The sequence below is a fragment of the Peromyscus californicus genome, unplaced genomic scaffold (genome assembly GCF_007827085.1).
Source record: "Peromyscus californicus insignis strain IS unplaced genomic scaffold, ASM782708v3 Scaffold_7__1_contigs__length_154581171, whole genome shotgun sequence".
NCBI lineage: Eukaryota > Metazoa > Chordata > Mammalia > Rodentia > Cricetidae > Peromyscus > Peromyscus californicus.
This window is the reverse complement of record NW_026294595.1, coordinates 67,926,673-67,935,127: the sequence shown is the minus strand read 5'-3', so window position 1 is coordinate 67,935,127 and position 8,455 is coordinate 67,926,673. Positions and strand designations below refer to the sequence as shown.

Below are 8,455 nucleotides of genomic sequence, written 5' to 3'. Positions count from 1 at the left end.
GCCCAAAGGTACTAACGAGTGGTATCTATGGTAGGAAAATGATAGTTTCTGGAAAGCCCCAAGACCTCAACATGGCACTTAGAGGGTCTGAGGCAAGCCCATGCTGTCTACAACAGAGAATTACATAGCCTCTCAGAACCTGGCGGCCAGTGTTCTTCCAAGAAGGGCTTGATTCTGGACATGGAGTGACTGCCCAGCTGGAGCTGCCAATTCCAAGCTAGACTCTGTCAGGCCCACCAAGTCCTAAAGGTATATGGGCCTCGACACACCCCATCCTAAGATGGAGATGATACTTGGTTTGCTTTCTACAGCTGTGATAAAATGCTGACCAAAAACAACTCGGAGGGAAAGGCTTATTTGGCTTACACTTCCATGTCATGGTCCTCTTTGAGGGAAGTCAGAGCAGGAACCTGGAGGCAGAAACTAAAGCAGAGTCCATGGAGGGACACTGCTTACTGGCTTGCTCCTTTTGGCTTTCTCAGTCTGCTTTCTGATTCTACCCAGGACCCCCTGGCCAGGGTTGGCACTGCCCATGGTGAGCTGGGCCTTCTTACATCAATCATCAGTCAAGAAACCGCCCCCACAGACTTGCCTACAAGCCAATATGATGGAGGCGTTCTCTCAGCTGAGGCTCCCTATTGCAGATGACTCTAGCTTGTATCAAATTGACTAAAAAATAGCCATCAGGACCGACCCCAAGCAGACAGTAAGGGCACATGTAAACTGCACGAACAGGTGGTCACATTACTGCACCACCAGCCACTTCTGTACCAGCTCCTCTCCCTTGGTTCTCCTAGACGGCTGCATGGGGAGTCTTCACAGACAGCTAATGAGGAAAGTAAAAGGCTGAACATGGTTCACAGATGGATCAACTCAGGATGCCCATGAAAACTGAAAACAAACTGCCGCAGGGTTCCTGCTCTGCTCAGGGAGGGAGATCCAGTGATAGGGGGGTAGTTTTAAAGGGCGAGTCCCTCAATATGCAGAGCTTTAGACAATTCTCCTAGTATGTGAGTCAGGGTCTCTAGAGGAACAGAACTGATACGATAAGTATACATATACATTTGTGTGGCTGGGGAATGGATGGCTCATTGGTTAAAAGCACCGGCTGCTCTTGCAGAAGACCCAGGTTCAGTTCCTAGTACCTACCAGCACCTAGATGAAGTGCATATGGCAGCTCATAACCATCTGTAACTCTAGCTCCTCGTGATCTGAGGCCCTCTTTTCGTCTCCATGGACACTGCACTCATATAGTGCACATACATACAAGCAGACGAAACACTCATTCACATAAAATGAATATCTATATAAGACGCATAAAATGGATAAGGCAGTTGCAGAAAGTGGGTAGAGAAATAATGAGGCATTTCTTAGAGTGGCTTTTGTCAGTGGTTCTCAACCTGTAGGTTGTGACCTCTTTGGAGGTCAAATGATCCTTTTATAGGGGTTGCCTAAGAAAATCTGCCTATCAGATATTTACATTACAATTCCTAACAGTAGCAAAATTACATCTGTGAAGTAGCAATGAAAATGATGTTATGGTGGGGGTCACCACAGCATGGGGAACTGTATTAAGGGGTAGCAGCATTAGGAAGATTGAGAACCCCTGGCTTACATGACAGTGCCCAGGGGGTCCCACGCTAACTGTTTGCACATTGGGGAGGCTAAGAGCCTGGTAGGTGCTCAGTCCATGCGCCTGGAGGCCCCACCAGTCCACCTGGTGCTGAAGGCTTGTGGGTTCCTGGAGAGCTGCTGGTCTTCAGTCCATATTGGAAGGCTTAAGAAGCTGAGCCCTGACGCCTGCCAAGGCTGCAGCAGCAGCAAGGGTGTAGATGCATTTCCTAGCAGGAAGGGAAGGCAGGCAGACATACCGCCTTTTCCTTCGACTCCTCCATTCTTCTTTATATCTGGACCTGCTGGAAGGAGTCATCCACTCTAGGGGAGGGATCGTCCCCACTTCAGTTCATTCTCCCTGGAAATACCCTCATAGACCTGCCTAGAGGCCCAGCTCTTAGTCGAGTCCAGATACAATCATGTTGGCCATCAGATTAACCATTACACTTCGCCATCTACTCTGTGTGCAAAGAAAAGCAGTCGAGAGTAAGAACATGTACAGAATCCCAGGCAGGAATGGTTGACCTGATCTTGTGGTCCAAAGCCTAGAAGGAAAGAGATGGGGCAAGGTGATCTGGGAAAGAGGCAAGTCTATAGGACTATGCATGAAATAGGAGGAACTTACTGGGCTAACACTCATCCAAGGGAACCAACATGGATCAGATGCCAAATACTAGAATAGAATAATGGGGAGTGGATATAGCAAGGCTGGATCATCAAGCTCTCCAATTCTGGTATAATGGTGCATGAACAGAGTAGCCATGGTGGCAGGGAAAAAAGCTATGAGTGAAGGATACAGCAAGGCTGGATCTACTTACCGCCACCTGCCAGCAACAAACACCATTGCTAAGCACTTCTGTGATGTGTGTGGAGGTTATTTTTCTGTTACTACAATAAAATGCCATGACCAAAAAAACAACATGAGGAAAAAAGAGTTTATTTTGCGTTATGTTTCCAGAGGGCTAGAGTCCATGATGGTGGGGAAGTATGGCATGCTGGTTGGAGCAGGAAGATGGCTGATCACATTTTTATCTACATACAGGAAGCAGAGAGCAAACAGGAAGTCAGGCAAGGCTATAATGCCTCAAAGCTCAACCCCAATGACATACTTCTTCCAGCAAGGTTCTATCTTCTAAAAGAGCTACCTGTCTCTCTACCCTTCAGCACTGGAGTTACAGGCATGGATAACAGAGTTCAAACTCAGATCCTCGTGGTTGCACAATAATCGCTTGACCAACTGAGCCATCTTCACACCCTAAATTATCTTTTCCTTTGAATTTTTATTACATTAATTGATTGAGTGTGTGTGTGTGTGTGTGTGTGTGTGTGTGTGTGTGTGTGTGTGTCCCCGTGAGTTCACATGTGAATGCATGCACTCCTGTGCATTCACTATAACACTTGTGTTGAGGTCAGAGGACAGATTACAGAAGTTTGTTTTCTTCTTCCACCATATGGGTCCCAGGGATCAAATTCAGGTCTTCAGGCTTGGTGGCAAGTGCCTTTACTCACTAAGCACTAAGGCATCTTGCTGGCTCCCTAAATTATGTCTTAAAGGTACAGCTCAAGCTGGGCGGTGGTAGCGCACGCCTTTAATCCCAGCACTCAGGAGGCAGAGGCAGGCGGATCTCTGTGAGTTCAAGGCCAACCTGGTCTACAAAGAGAGTTCCAGGAAAGGCGCAAAGCTACACAGAGAAACCTGTCTTGAAAAACCAAAAACAAAACAAAACAAAACAAAACAAAAGGTACAGCTCAAGCATCTACTTTGGGATGATGTCCTGCAAAGATGAAATACACCTTCAGGACACAGTTCGGACCCCAAGTCAATGACCATTATATGATCCTGTGTCCCAAGTAGGTAGAATATATCCAGGAGCCAGCTAGTGGAAACAGGGATGGCTCTGTTTGTCAGTGCTCCCAATGACAATGACCTCAGCTCCAGAGACCCAGTATCCTTGGCTCTCCAAGTTTCCTACTATCAGTGACACATTAAATCAATTCAACTTTAAGCTCTCTGTTTAAGTGTCTGTGCCAAGAGGCCATCAGGCAAAGAAAGGTGTTACCATGCTGGCAGGATCTATTGACCATGGCCATCATCAGGAGGTTGGACTGTTATAAAATAGTTGCAAAGGACAATCAATGTGTTTCAACCTAGAAGTTTCCCTGGGATCCTTTCTTCAATCTCTCTGTCCAACATGGAGGTAAATGGACAAGCTCATGAACCATAGCCTGAGCCAAGTCAGCAGCCAGGCCAACAGCAGTGCCCACAAGGAGAGAGGGACTAGCGGCAGCATGGAAAGCTGGGGGGTGCTCTTTCTCTTACCACCCCCTTCTTTGATATCTGCTCACACAGAGAATCGTGGAGCCACATCCAGAGGAGGCCAACTTACTGTATCCTGCATGCAGATGTGAATGGTGGACTGTAGTGGACTCCAGTGAAGGACACATGCTTCCTCGTCCCTTCCAAGTGGAAGAAACTTTTGTTCTCCCATGTTCCAGAAGAGTTGGTTGCTAACCACTCACAGTTCAATTCCTCTCCTGGCACTGCTCTTAGCCAGAAGGCAGAAAAGGGGGTTTAACCCAAAATGTATGCCCATCCCTGGAGGAAGAAAGGCTGCATCCAAGACTTGCTAACGAAGAGATAAAATATCTTAGGCCGCTGACAAATTAAGGCAACTCTAAAGAGCCATCGTGAAAAGAGAGCTGCTAAACCTCTTCACCAGTTCAACATCTCTGCTCAAACTCATGTCCCCCGACTCTCACAGCTGGGTTTTCTTCTGTTTAAAAAACATTTTATTAGCATATATTGACAGCAAGCCCACTTCCTGCATGTCAATCTCTGCCTTGGTATCTAACACTTCAACATAAAGCTGGTATAGCTGGTCAGTGAAGGGGCTGGAGAGATGGCTCAGAGACTAAAAACACTTGTCGCTCCTTCAGGGAACCCAGGTGCAGTTCCTACAACCTTTCACAACTTCAACTTTCATTCTAGGGGATCACAGTAAGTTGCAAAGAAATGTTCAGGGAAGTCTCACGAACCCACCACCCAGTCTCCCCATGTTATTACCTCACAGCCACACTGAATCAAAACCAAGAAGTTGGTAGGTAATGCTCCACAGGGTTCACTGTCTTATTAGTTTTTAGTTAATATATTTTGTGTGTGTGCACGCACGTGTGTGATATCTCACATGTGGAGGTCAAAGGACAGCTTGTGGAGAGTCAGTTCTTTCCTTTCACCGTGTGAGTCCCAGGGATCAAACTCCAGTAGTCAGGCTTGGTGGTAAGCACCTTTTCCTACTGAGCCATCTCTCATGTGAGTTCTACATGCACCGTGCGTGCATGTGTGCGTGCGTGCGTGCGTGCGTGTGCGTATGCGTGTGCGTGTGCGTGTGTGTGTGTGTGTGTGCGTGCGTGTGTGACCAAGGCTATCAATATGTGAGCCTTGTTGAGCTGTCACCACCAGCAAGGTTCTCTCCTGCCCAAATTTTGATACACTCATCCTCTCTCCCTCATCCCTAAATTCTTTTCCACTTTTAGAACTCTGACTTTTCTAAATGTTCTTATTATATGCTACCTTATGGACTCCTTTCTTTCCCTTGGTATCATTTCATTTGGGTTTACCCAAGATGATGTGTGTGTTATTAACCATTCATTTCATCCTATTGCTGAGTACTATGGTGAGGATGTACCATAATCAATGTAACCATTTGTGTCTTTGGCAACATTTAGCAAGCTTCCAGCTTTCTAACTATTATGCACAATACTGATATGAATATTCATGGATAAAAAAGAAGTCTCTTTTCTGTAATAAATGCCCAGGCAAGCAATTGAGGCTTTGTATATTAAATCTGCTTTTAACATTGAAAATGAACTGTCACACCATTTTCAAGAATGGTTCTACCACGTTACATTCCCATTAGCCATGGATGAGTATGTTTCTCAGCATCCTTACCAGCATTTGATGTTATTCCTATTTTTCATTTTATCCTAATTCACTTGCATGGCTATCTGAAACTTAGGGCAAATCACACTTGTTTTGCTTTTTCAGCACTGACATGAAATCTTATTTTAAAATACAGTTATGTTAAGTGTTAAAAGCAAGTAAACTGGATGGAGAATATTAAGTAAGTATCAGTTTTAGTGCCTCCACAGGTACAAAAAGTCAGGATTTAGTACTTTAATATGTGAGTTTTAGAAGCCCTCCCATTTGTGCTATGGATTAAGAATTTTTATGGGCTGGCCATTTGGCTTATGCAAAAAAACCTGGGTTTTGGGGGGGAGTAGGGGCTTGTGAGATGGACTAATGATTAAAAATGCATTCTACTCTTGTAGAGGATAGGAATTCATTTCCCAGCACCCATGTTGGATGGCTCACAATTGACCTATAACTCCAGCTTCAAGGGATCGAGCACCCTCTTTTGGCCTCCATGGGCCTCTACACTCACATGCACTTGTCCCACACACATACATATAACTAAAGATTAAAAATAATTCTTGGAGCTAGGTGGTGGTGGTTCATGACTTTAATCCCAGCACTCAGAGGCAGAGACAGGTGAATTTCTGAGTTCAAGGTCAGCCCAGTCTACAGAGTTAGTTCCAGGGCAACCAAGGCTATACAGAGAAACACTGTCTTGAAAATAAATAAATAAATAAATAAATAAATAAATAAATAAATAAATAAGTAAGTAAGTAAGTAAATAAGTAAATAAGCAAATAAATAAATAAATAAATAAATAAATAAATAAATAAATAAATAAATAAATAAATCTTAGGCCAGGCATAATGACTCACACTTTTATTCCCAGCACTTGGAGGCAAGAGCAGGTAGATCTCTGTAAGTTCAAGGCCAGCCTGGTCTACATAGTGAGTTCCAGGACAGCCAGAGCTACAAAGTGAGACCCTGTATCAAATAAATAAATAAATACATAAAGAATAAATCTTAGAAAATATTAGAAGCAATGAATCCACAGTAAAATTGTGGAAAACAACTCTATGCTGGGATGGGTTACGGTATTCTTTCAGGACATATTCTCCGTTATCCACTGACCTGGAAACACCACACATACAGAGATCCTGTCTCTAACCTCTCAGGATTCAGCACCGAATGCATCAGTACAACACACTTGAGGGTCATGTGTGTGTGTGTGTGTGTGTGTGTGTGTGTGTGTGTGTGTGTGTGTAAGGACTCCTGAAAATCCTTGCAACCGGGTACCATGATCGACTGCTGCATTGCAGGCCCCTGCTGGACTGAGCCAGTCTGCTATCTAAGATCTGGAGGAATACCTTACCACACTGACTCGACGTTTCTCCAGTCTGGGACAGGAGCACGTGTGACACAGGCAGAGACTTAGTAAGTCTGCATACCAGGCCTTGTCTTCTTGGTGTTCCCTCTCGGATCCAAGCCACCGGTGTAGAAGACTATCCAGGATACCCTGCTCGATAAAGAGAACATAGGTAAATGTACTGGACATTCTACCCACAGAGAAAGGTACCCCAGCCGAGTTCACAGCTAAACTCAGGCACGGGGCGACCCCCCAGCTGACATGTGGAGCAGAGCTTCTGATAGCACACTGCACCATGAGGAGGGAGTCTTGACTTCCTGGCATGGTCAGTTGCACAGCAATAGAGAACAGCTACACAGAGGCTGTCTAGGCTAGAGGGGATCCCTTAGAAGCCCAGTCAATTGATCCATGAAGACAGATTTTGAACAGTATAGAAAACAGATCTAACTAACAGAAAAGGATGCTTATTCATGAGCTTAAGGTGTTTAAATTAAGGAAGTGGGGCTGGAGAGATGGCTCAGAGGTTAAGAGCACTGCCTGTTCTTCCAGAGGTCCTGAGTTCAATTCCCAGCAACCACATGGTGACTCACAGCCATCTATAATGAGATTTGGTATACTCTTATGGTATGCAGGCATACATGTAGGCAGAACACTGTTTACGTAATAAATTAAGGGACCGTGATATTCATCAACCTAAAATACTTCAGGATCATGGGAGTCACTAATACGTGTCCTAAAGGTTCTTTCTTCCTTTCCTGGACCATGCAGACATCACTAAGCAAACACAAGTATCTCCTAATGAAAGGTCTCCTCGCACAGTCTTCCTAGGAACCACTAAGCGACTCCTAGCACAGAATGTGTAACCACCTTCACTTCCAATCTCTCTCATCTTTTTTATCAATGAATGGATTCAGGAGTTGAGAGGTTTATTTGCAGAGACGTCTCAGAGGTAGTAAGAGGCAAAATCAGAATTAAAACCCAGGACTGAAAAAGAGGTGTGGAGTCGGCTGTGTCGTGTGCTAGCTGTGTGATGTAGCTTAGCTGTTTAAACCTCTCAGGAGCTTGGTTTCCTCATCTGCAAACAGGGATAAGGTCTCTACATCACCAGCTGCCGTGTGAACTGAATGAATGCCTAAGTTCCCCAGGAAAGTACTGGCTGCCACACTCCCAGCTTGGTAAGCTCAGTTTCCCCACAGATATAACATGGAGTTCCTAGAAGGGAGAATTTACCCAAGAGAGGGAGCAAACGAACACTTGGTGTGTTTTGTCCAACAGGCATGTGGTTGGCATTGCAACCATGGGTGACGGCTAGGCAGAGAGACAGAGTGAGTGGGAGGAAACATCTGAAAGAAAAGCCTTGCTGTGTTCCGGGGTGAGGGTGGGCACTCAGTGACTTGCCTCTGATCTACCAGTGCTTAGCCCTTCCATCTGTAATGTGTCTAATAATTTTATCAATTATCCAAACACGAGAATCAGGACTGAGAACAAGGCAAGTCTGGCCTTTGTAGAATGTTCTCTGCAAAGCAGGAAGTTCTTTTCTCAGTTTGGGTCACATTCTTTCT

At 45.0% G+C, this 8,455-nt stretch overlaps 1 long non-coding RNA gene across 3 annotated transcripts in view; it reads right to left on the bottom strand.

The window, feature by feature from the left end:
• Positions 1 to 2,538: 2,538 nt before the first annotated feature.
• The window catches only part of LOC128101726 (uncharacterized), a 29,150-nt gene continuing 23,233 nt past the window's right edge, over positions 2,539 to 8,455 (bottom strand). Inside the window, exons 3-4 of one of the 3 annotated variants that reach the window (XR_008215173.1) lie at positions 6,976 to 7,043; positions 2,539 to 2,646 (exon numbers count right to left, since the gene is read on the bottom strand). This is a non-coding gene — a long non-coding RNA (uncharacterized LOC128101726). Of the gene's footprint in view, positions 2,647 to 6,401; positions 6,512 to 6,799; positions 7,044 to 8,455 lie in introns of those variants that run through there. The other 2 variants (XR_008215172.1, XR_008215171.1) reach the window with 2 other exon arrangements.